At 38.9% G+C, this 10,922-nt stretch overlaps 2 pseudogenes; both read right to left on the bottom strand.

Annotated features, from left to right (window-relative positions):
- Positions 1-940: 940 nt before the first annotated feature.
- LOC147463499 (uncharacterized) lies at positions 941-1,576 on the bottom strand (annotated as a pseudogene).
- Positions 1,577-1,605: 29 nt separating this feature from the next.
- LOC147463498 (uncharacterized) lies at positions 1,606-10,579 on the bottom strand (annotated as a pseudogene).
- Positions 10,580-10,922: the final 343 nt, after the last annotated feature.

Here is a 10,922-nt window from a genome sequence, read left to right as displayed (position 1 = left end):
TAATACCATAACAATAAGTACAATAATTTCCATCCATAAAGTAGGTCTCCTAGAAGTTCTAGCATACTCTATGATGAGGTTCTAAGAAAGATATGCAAAGAACATCGTAACAATGAAGGTAGCAATTGTCATCCATAAAGCAATAGTCATTCTAAACTACTTCCATAGGTATACTACTTGCATAACAATGAATACACAAATTGTCATCCATGAAGTAATAGTCATTCTAAACTACTTCCACAAGTATACTAGCATTCTAAACTACTTCCACAAATGTACTAGCCATGCTTGCATACCATATGAATGAAGTTATACAAAAGATATGTAAAGAACACCATAACAATGAATAAAACAATTGTCATCCATGAAGCAACAGTCTTTCTAAAATATGTCCACAAGATTACTAGCAGTGATTGAATAAAAGGGGCTACCACAATTATATGTCTATGGAGAATGCCAAACAATAGGTATCCATCTAGCCGCATGTCTAGGCTTTATAACCTTTTTTTGTTTTGTAACTGTCCAATCTTTAATTTGAATGGAACATGTATCCCAACTTCTATATTGATTCTCCTCTCTGCAAATGTTATAAGTGTTTTGTTGATATGCATCACGCTCCAATAAAGCAAGCTTTGCCCTTTTCCTTTCATAATCAGTCTCTCTAACAACAGCATGTTGAATCTGTATTTCATTCTTGCTATTCAAGCACAGTCAAACTATATCATGGACCTCCACCCATAATGGAACATTCCACAACCTCCTTCCATTAACAAGCTATCACGCTGCCTCAAATCCTTCACCTCATAAGCAATGAGCCTCTGCCTCCTTCGTATTAGCAATGGAATAAATTTGTGAAGTATAGAGTAGATGGGCCGAACACAATCCCATGTGAAAGGCAAAGGGGCCTTCTCAAGCACACTCATTTGAGTAACTGGATCCATTAACAATTGTTCTGAGTCCCCGTTTCCCACAATGCATTGCTTGTAATACCGTCCAACCACCAAACAAAAGCATACACTTTCCATAAAACTATGTTGAGAACGAGGATGTTGTACAAGCCTTCCAGTGACCTCTATGTTCCACCATTGCATCATCAGTTTCCACCTTCACTATGACATTGGTGCCCACATTAAATATATCCCCTTTAAAGAGGACCTTTTGGTATTTCTTTACTTTGAAACATTGAAAGGAATGTTCCAAAACTTCTTTAGATAAGTTTTCTCTTCACTAGTAGGATCTCTATAAGTGCATCTCTTCTTTGATATTGCAATCCCCTTGAGAATAAGATTTCTAGTGCATGGTGAATTGCTTCCATATTTTAATAGATCACTTCACATAGATTTAGCCTTTCAATTGAAGACACAACCAATAGCCCATCCATATGTGACGGAGAGCAATCATGTGATGGAGCATCTGCTAACATCGAGCTGCTTTGAGAAAGAATCAATGCACAATGTAGGTCCTTCAAAAACCTTTCAGAAGGTAAGAGATTGTCACTATCACCACGGCTAGCCTGAAAAGCTATTGTGAAGAACCTTCTCAAATAGAACTTTGCAAATGAAGCTTCATCCTCCATGTTGTTTGTTTTGATGGAGCTAGATGCCTTTACAAGACGCTCAAATATGTAACACCAAAAGCGGTCATGCAACCCATGGCGCAAGACATCATCAAGCATCTCACCATTACCTATAAACAAGTTATCAAGAGATTACTCTCCTAAACAAACATATCAAAATTATTGTTAACTAATCAAGATATACATACCAACTACATGTTCTAGAGGTGATGAGTTCGCACCAAAGATTTCTTCATTTTGAACTCTCCATGATTGTAGCAATGTCTTCACAACTTCTATGTCTTTCACAGACCATCCATGATCTCTACTATGGTTGTAGAAGCTCTGTGCAATCTCAATCACAACAAAAATCCCAAAACATGCATTTAAGGAGGAATGCCACTAACAACTCTCAAAACATATGGTAGACACCACTGGATGAACTTTTGGTTCTCCTCTGCCTTGAAGCTTGAAAAGTAGATTCTTGGGGAGTTAGGCCAACGTCCATATCGAATGGAGGTAGGTGCTACCTTTTTAACAACACACACAAAAACATCGATTTCTTTCTTCAAAGGAGTCTCAACACTTTCAAATAAATGTGACATATATTTCTTGAATACATTCAATGATAAGATATGCATTGGGTCATAGACTAAATCTAGAGAGAGATTAAATCCATATAAATCATATAATCTCCAGAGTATGGACTCTCCTGAGAGACTAGCTTCTTTCCATGATGCTTCCTTTTCTTTGTCTGTGCAACACCGTTTAGCCTCATCAAGAGCTTTTGTCATCTCCTCAATGGTCCTCTTTGAAGGTGGATATCTAGCTTGTCGACGATTTTCATTATAGATGTATCACCCCTGTTTTGATCCTATACCAGGTTGTACTAGAGTTGCTTGAGGTTTATCACGCCTAACTCTTGTCCTCCATTCTTGAAGAGGCCTATTTTGCACTGTGCCAGATGGTCTCCTGTAACCATCATGACCATAGCACGTATCGTACATAGCTTTGAAAGACCTTGTTGATTGGCACCAAAGATCTTCTCTATGGGATAGTCATACAACGCCTCTACACCATTTAGATATAGGCTTTCCAGCTCATCTAGCAAAGGTTCCAAAAATGCCCCAAAAACTTCACCAAAGACCTTCATAATTTTCTTGCAACTTTAAGGGATAAACAAAACTGGCAAGATATCAATTGAAGACTTGATTTGTGGATTCAACACCATGACCTCTACTACCCCACAACTCTTTTGGGTTGTCTGTGATGTCTGAAATCCAGCCCAATGTAGTAGCAATGCTACATTTCGAGGATCACCCTATTCACATGGACACCCAAAAAATAAGTTTGGTTTGAAATCATGAGATCTTTTTAAAAAATAAACAATGTGATGCTTCTATGTACCTTTTGTAGGCTCTTTTTACACACTATCCTCTTTACACTCGATGCAGAAAAAGTTGTGCTCTTCTCCCACAACATTTTGAAAAGCTTTATAACACCTACTGGTAGGAAAAGTAGTGTAAGACTTCTTGCAAAGAGGATTAGAGTATACAACCAGTAGCTCATAAGATGTTGATGGATCCCAAAAGTCCTTGACTTCTTGGAATTTTTGTCCATCCCAAAAATCAACAATGCTTCTTTGGTTGCTAATTGCATCTCCCTTGAGCCATTTTTCTTTGTGCCTCCATAAACATAGTAGCTCATGGCAATAAGTGCTACTCTTTGTCAATAGATTTAGTTGAGGCCTGATGGGAATGTAGTAAAAGGAAAGCATTGATTTCCTTGTTTTGGCACAAACTGGACACTTCTCGCAGCATTCCAAGGAATCACATTTAAGCCTCGATGATAATGATCCACCTTCACATGTGCACTTAAGAACCTCTCCTGTAAAGTTGTCCTCATTACTTGGTTGAAGAAGCTTGGGTGGATGCTTGCCTACATCACTACCTGTGCAGATGCGATAGCGCAAGGAAGAAATCATGCCAAGACCTTTAAGCATGGTTTGCAATTGATCCCAAAAAGCCAGAATTTGAATTCCTTCAGGTCACCTTCCCATGTAGGAGGAAGTTGAACTAATAGCCTAGCCATGCTTCTCTTGGAAGTATTTTTAATCACTCTAGCGTCCCCCAAGTCTCCAAATAGGATGCGAAGCATTCAACACATATTTAGGAATTTTGGAAAAAATGCGTAATTTTGGGACAAATGTTTGTGAACCAAGTTCTTGGGTGGTGGTTGGACTATGCTAGGTTGTGGTGTTGTAAACCATTGTTGTCAAGTTCCTAGGTAGAGTTTCCATTATGCCAAGGGGCTACTGACCCCCATCAGCTTCGAGGTAAATTTCCCCAATAGTACCCCTCGCAAAATCTATAGCACTACTCTTGTACACTCTTACAACAAGGCTCAAACTAGAGATTGAGGCGTCAAGTGCCACCCACAATTCAAATATTCCACTTTGGTACTTGAGTTTTAGCTAAAATTTTTGAAATAGAAAACTATAAGAGGAATGAAATCAAAACAAGATGAAATTTGCAAGAGATTTTAGACATTCTTGGTGTAAGAAACTCGGATTTATGAGCTTCTACTTGGGAGGCATTGCGCAACATTTGAGGGAAAGGGACCGCATGTGCCCCCCATCAACATTGTGATCCTTTGCCCCAACAACACCTAGCTAGGTATACGGTGCACATTTCACAAAAGCTCATGCGTTTTTTTAGGTCATGGTTTAGAATGTATGATGAGAAATTGTATAAACACACTTGTGATACATAATTAAGGTGCCGAGGCAAATACTATTGGAGTAGAATGGAGATGAAGCACTTACTGAAGTTGTATTCCTATTTTGTATAGTTTGTCTCCTTCATGAGACGCTATACTCCTTTGAGATGATTGTCATGAATGGAGTCTCTCATAGCAAACTTGAGAGAAAAATGATTTTGTTGCAGAAGAGAACCAACCCATCCTTACCAAAGTGCGATGAGTAGACCACTCCACTAGTTTGTTGCTTGTAGGCTTGGAGATTTGGTGCAATATGATACACCTTCAATAACATTAGTAATGGGAGCCGTTACAATATTGGCCCCCTTACCTTAGGATTTGATACTTCTTTTACAATTGTTAGAGCACCCCCACCCCCCCCCCCCAGCCTGCCGACTATGTGTAGGACCTTCCAAATTTGGAAAGGCCTCTTAGGCAAGATATGAATGCCCATAATATCATTGTTGTGTATGACCTAAATGCTACAATCCAACACAAAGCAACTAAAACACCCTCGAGGTGGTTGAAGACTCCTTTTGACTGGTTGTGACAGGTTTGGAGACGATTATCTATTGTGGAGGGTGGTTCAACCAGCCCCTAGCTTGGGGGTGCCTAAGGAGACAACTTATTTCACACAGTTGCAAAGCCAACTTACATGTACATCATGTCGTAAGTACACATCATCTCGTAACTATGGGGCCCTCTATAATCAGCTTTGATGGATCTATGGGGAGTGTTGTTGAGGCTCGAGCTTTAGTTTGAGAGAGCTTTGGAGGAAATTATAGTCATTGACTAAGTCCGTCTAAGTTAACGACTATGTTAGGTTTCTCCGTCAAATTTGAAACCCAACGTTAGTTTTGAAATTTGGAAGTGATGATGGGCGCCTTGCTGCTATCCCCTAAGCCCGCCATGTCGCTTGCCGCTTTACTGTGAGCTCCCCATGAACTAGGCTAAGGAAAGATCTTGAAGCACCATGAACTGTTATGCCAGCTTGAGCCTGCCACGCATTGCAACATGTCTATCGCCTCAGCCACCACGCCTCTTGCTGTCGAGCCATGTCAGCCATGCCTCTCGTCATGAACTGCTGCATGACGCACCGATGATAAGGTGGCAGGTCGAAAGCAGAGGTCCGCCATAACAGTTGAGGGCCCAGCTATTGGAGAGAGAGGAAAATGGCAGGTGAAGCAAGATCGATGCTACCCTTCAGCCTGATGCACCGAAACAACACCCTGCCCTAAATTGTGATGTCTTGATCCCACCATGAATTGATGCATGAGCTAAACGTCGCCTCAGTCGCCCTGGAGGAGCCATGATTTGTCCGCCTTTGTCATGAGCTAATTTTCTGCCAAACTTGCAACGCAAAAGCACACTGAGAAATGTCTACTCTTGAGAGCCCTAAATCCTCGCCTATATCCCAAAAATGTTGTAGAGCGCTCTTGTGTGTATAAACGAGAAGCCCCATGCTGTTTTCAATTGCCGCTATGCCTACTTCCCTCGTCCTCTCGCTGGCCCCCAAAGGCCCCTGCAGGTGGTTGCCTCAAAACTTCTGCAGGTCTCAAAATGCCTCGATTGCCTCTCAGAAAGCATGTGCCTACTTCTGCAGCATGATGTAGAAGATGGCCAATCCTTGCTTCCTCTTCTGTAGCAATTGAGTCGTTGAACGTGTAAAGTCCTAAGCTACACATTAACTAGCTTGTAAATACCTTTTTTTAATGTGTGCTGAGGCGGTATAAGAAAACTCAAGTGACATGCAGGTGTGCGGATATTTGACTTGGATGTGCAGTCTACACTATCATTTTCCACCAAGCTTACAAGCGAGGAAGAGCTTGCTCGCCTGATACCTGTTGTGGAGGCAATTAAGAAGCTTCCATCCATGGAATCTGTATGGTCTACGCCTGAATGTGGGCACATCATATGGAAAAGAGGACCTCCATACGAACAAGTGACAAGGATAAATATTGAGCAAGAGCTGCATGCATGCGTGCGTGCAACTGTCATCCATGCTCACCACATCCTACAAAGACAGTGACACTCGCTCTCTCTTTGCCAAAGTTCCACACTCTATTTTGCTGCCCTTGTGTTTTTGGGCAGGTATGCTAGCTCCTCTCTCTCTCTCTCATGCTTCTTGAAACAAAGACTTGCAAAGCTCTTTCTAAGTAGTTGAGCATTTAGTCTATTTCTCTTGGGCTCGAACTTAAGTTCGACCCTCATATTGACCTGGATAGTTTTCAACAGACGTCATGAGCACAATATAACTTCTTTTAGTTGAGCATTCAGTTTTTGGATTCAAGGTTCCAACTTAAGTTCGAGCCTCATGACATAGACACTCAATTTTCAAGCATCATGAGGCTCCAACTTAAGTTTGAGCCTAATGACATGGATGCTTAGTTTTCAAGCCTCATGAGCACTCGAATATAACTTGTTTTAGTTCAACATTTAATCTCTAGTTTCAGGGCTCAAACTTAAGTTTGAGCATCATGACCTGGATCCTAAGTTTTCAAGCCTCATGATTACTTGAATTTAACTTGTTTTAGTTGAAAATCCAATCTCAATATTTGAGGCTCGAACTTAAGTTCGAGTCTCATGACACATACGCTCAATTTTCAAGCCTCGTGAACACTCTAGTAGAACTCATCAAGCTCGAACTTAAGTTCGAGCCTCATGACACGGACACTCAATTTTCAAGAACACTTTCGATCTAGAAACTATCCTAAAGGGTTTGTATCTCACAAGGTTTGAATTGAGTCTTCATGCGTTCCAAACTTATGTTTCGGTCTCATGATTAAAGACTCATTTTATAAGCATCATGAACATTCTAGTAGGACTGATCTTCCAAGCTAGAATGCATCTACAAGAGTCCTATCTCATGAGGTTGGAACTTAGGCTTGAGTCTCATGGCCAGAGACTTATTTAAAACTCTTTCAAGTTGAAAGCCATCTTTAAACGTCTCTAGCGCATGAGGCTCTTGACCCTTATGACCTTTAAAATCAATTATTAATCCTCATGAGAACTCTAGGAGGACACTTTATATCTAGAAGAGTCCTATCTCATGAGGTTGGAACTTAGGCTTGAGTCTCATGGGCCTGAGACTCATTTAAAACTCTTTCAAGTTGAAATTCATCTTTAAACGTCTCTAGCGCATGAGGCTCTTGACCCTCATGACCTTTAGAATCAATTATTAATCCTCATGAGAACTCTAGGAGGACACTTTCTATCTAGAAACTATCTGCAAGACTATCTACAACACTAAGCGTGAGAGTCTCACAAGCTAGAGACTCTTGGACAAGTCTTTCCAATTGAAAGTCATCTTCCAAAGAGTGCCACAAACACTCTTTTTGACCAGAAACCATCCCCAAGTGTCTCTATAACATGAGACCTAGAGTTTAGTCTAATCCTCATGATTCAAAAATGCTTGTAAAACAGCTAAAAGTTATCTACATCAGCGATAGAGCTCAAACTTCAACCTTGGGCCTAGTTATTCTATAAACATTTTTGATAGATTGACTCAAGATTTGGACCTTTTCAGATTTATGTTATGCCATCTTATCACTAAAGATACATGCCCAAGTATTCATGTCCTCAAATACGAATGAGATTTACATAACTATGCTATGTCATCTGATGACTAAGCTATATTCCCAAGTATTCATCCTCAAGTACGAATGAAATTTTCACAACTATGTTGTGTCATCTTGTTACTAGGATATATGCCCAAGTATTCATGTCCTCAAGTATGAATGAAATTTTGCACAACTATGTGTAGCACTCAAAAATGAATCAAACATAAAAGAAGTATTAATCTTATTTGTTTATCTTGTTGTAAATTTTTTCATACTTTTAAGAGTTTTCATCATGATATATTCTTTTTTTTGTGGTTTTTGACTATATATCGTGTTTCTAAAACGCACATTTGGAGTTTCATCAATTTCTCACAAAATGCTCTTATGTTCTATTCAAGTGATCAATACAAACAAATAGAGGCCACTCCATGCTCAAGGGATGTACTATGTAGTCATGTTAATGTACCTCGTGAGTTCAACGGGAGGGTTTTTAAATGCAAAAATTTTAAGCAATTTAACAAAGATACATTCAAGTAAGGGGTTTTTACATTCAATTTTTAAAAAATTGCCTAAAATACATAGTAATTTTAAAGTTCACTCAAACATGTTAAAATAGGAGTTTTTTAATTACCCTACGAATGCACACAATATAGGGGGGTATGGCATAGTGCACCGCTCGAGGCTCCATGGAACTATCTCACTGTCTCATGGAATTAGATCCCATAATACATACTAATCTCTCCCAAAAGCAAGCATGTTTATGCTCATCATTAAGAGACATTTCTAGCATGGGTGCTCAAAGAGAGGTCCTCCTCCAATCAAGCATGTGATACAAGGTTGTGCATTTGAGTGATGAACCACATTCATCTCCTCTTTGATGATAATTGATAATGATGCTTTTTTGTTTGTTTAGCTAATCTTAACCTATTCAAGATAAGAAAAAGGTACCCTCCCCATGAAATTGTCGCATGGACATATCCTTCATATATGTATTATCTAGTTGCAAAAGAAGGCATGCTTGTGCTCTTCATTAGAGAAAATTCCTTGCTTTGCTCTCAAAGAGACGCCCTCCACAATCTAGCATGTGACGAGTAGTGGTTTATTTGGACTCGGGAACTATATCTCTATCCTCTTTGATTTTCTAGATAGTGATGTGTTTATATTGTTATTTTAATATTTAAGATATGCAACAAAATCAAAGGGTACTAAATACATGAAAATTATATCATGGAAGTAGCCTATATCTACATAATATTCACCTGGGATAGCAAGCATGCTCATGTTGTCCATGAGAGAGAGTCCTTGCCTTTGTGATTAAAGAGATGCCCTCCCCCCTCGTGTAAGTGGAACATGCACAAATATACTTTATTTTTGCAAAATTGTGGAACCTATTAAGTGAAGAGACTGAAATTTTTTGAGGGGAACAATAGTTGCATGGCTACCTAGATTGATATATGCAAGGTAGTTGCATGGCTACCTAGATTGATATATGCAAGGACAAGCAAGGATATACTTGTATCACTCTAGTAAATGAATTAGCTTGCAATAGAGAAACATTAAAGTATCTACAAGTGGAAACACAATGTTTAAGGACACATATGTATTAGGTTATCATCTTGATATTGCTTCAAAGATCACATCTATCTTACTTTAAATATGAATTTCCTACATAACTAAGAATTCAAGTGTTAATATCTTTTTGTTCTTCATGTGTTATCTTGGTGTTTCTAAACACCATCCTCATTTGAGAGCCCCTCAACATGAAAATTGCTTGTGAACAGATCCAATTTTGTTGCTCATTTATTATCCTAGTTTCTTAACATTGTACTCTTTGATGATGCTTTTGATTCCATTGGCCTTCCTTTAAAATGTCTTGAATTTGCAGACAATATATTTATGTGATTAGTGCAATGTTGGATGAAAGTGTTATTCATTAAAACTTAATCTTCCTTATCAACAATATTAAATTCATGCTTCCAAATAATTTTTCATTGTATATACACAAACACAACAACATATCTATGTGTTGAGGATATGGCTATGTGTTAAGGCTCAATTCCTGAAACCATTCTCTAGTCACATAGAGTTATCTTGAACTAGGTATGAACCTCATGCCCACTTGCTAGTTTAAGTGAGGCGTGTGATGTTTTAATTAGCTTCAAACCTCCTCTTAATATACTATAGAGCAACAATAAGTGAGGAGTCAATTTAGGTTTGAGTCTCACATCCATGTGCTAGTGCCTTGAACTAAGTTTGAGTGTGCCCACCTGCTAGTTAAGCAAGCCATGTGAGGCTCAAACTCAAATAAAATACTCTTCTTAATATCCCACATAGTAGCAACAAGTGAGGGTTGAACTTAATTTTGAGTCCCCAATTCAATTTATATGGCACAAAGGGTCCCCACAAACAACCATGAGGTCAAACTTAACACAAAATACTATAATTTCAAGTCTCATTTTTAAAAATGGGACTTGAATAATTCCCAAAATTCCTAAATATGTCTTAAATTTCTATCTTGCACACCTATTGGTAGTTTATGTTCATCCCATAAATTTTGGAGCTCTAGTATCCTCTCAACTAGCTCCAAGTATAGAGAAGAAGATTGATTTTCTTCATTCTCACTAATAGACATTGGCTCATCAATGATGTCATTGCCATCACCATCAACCTTGGAGACTTGAGCCTGATGTTCCTCATTCTCTTCCATATTTCCTTCTGAATCTAGTGGAGAAGATAAACCAAAACTATTTTGGAAGCTTTCAAAGTTATGTGCCAAAGCTTGATGGCGATAATAGGTTGATGCATGAACTTGTCTACCACCTGCACAATACATGTTACATGTGCACCATGTATTTCTTTGAGAATTGTTGGGCTTCTTTCCTTGTCCCATGGCTCGGGTAGGTGTTGCATTATGGGGTCCATCAATGTGTTCCGCTAGATGGTTAATTGCTCTACTATCACTTAAGCCATTGGCAAGATCTAGTCTTTATTCTGAATCCATTTTTTGTTTTTTGCTAATGGAAGGATGGAGATTTCCTAGAACATCTTGT

This window comes from Adiantum capillus-veneris, chromosome 2, assembly GCF_014529385.1.
Source record: "Adiantum capillus-veneris isolate H3 chromosome 2, ASM1452938v2, whole genome shotgun sequence".
Taxonomy (NCBI): Eukaryota; Viridiplantae; Streptophyta; class Polypodiopsida; order Polypodiales; family Pteridaceae; genus Adiantum; species Adiantum capillus-veneris.
Note: the sequence above shows the minus strand (reverse complement) of the source record. Positions and strands in the feature narration are given on the sequence as shown.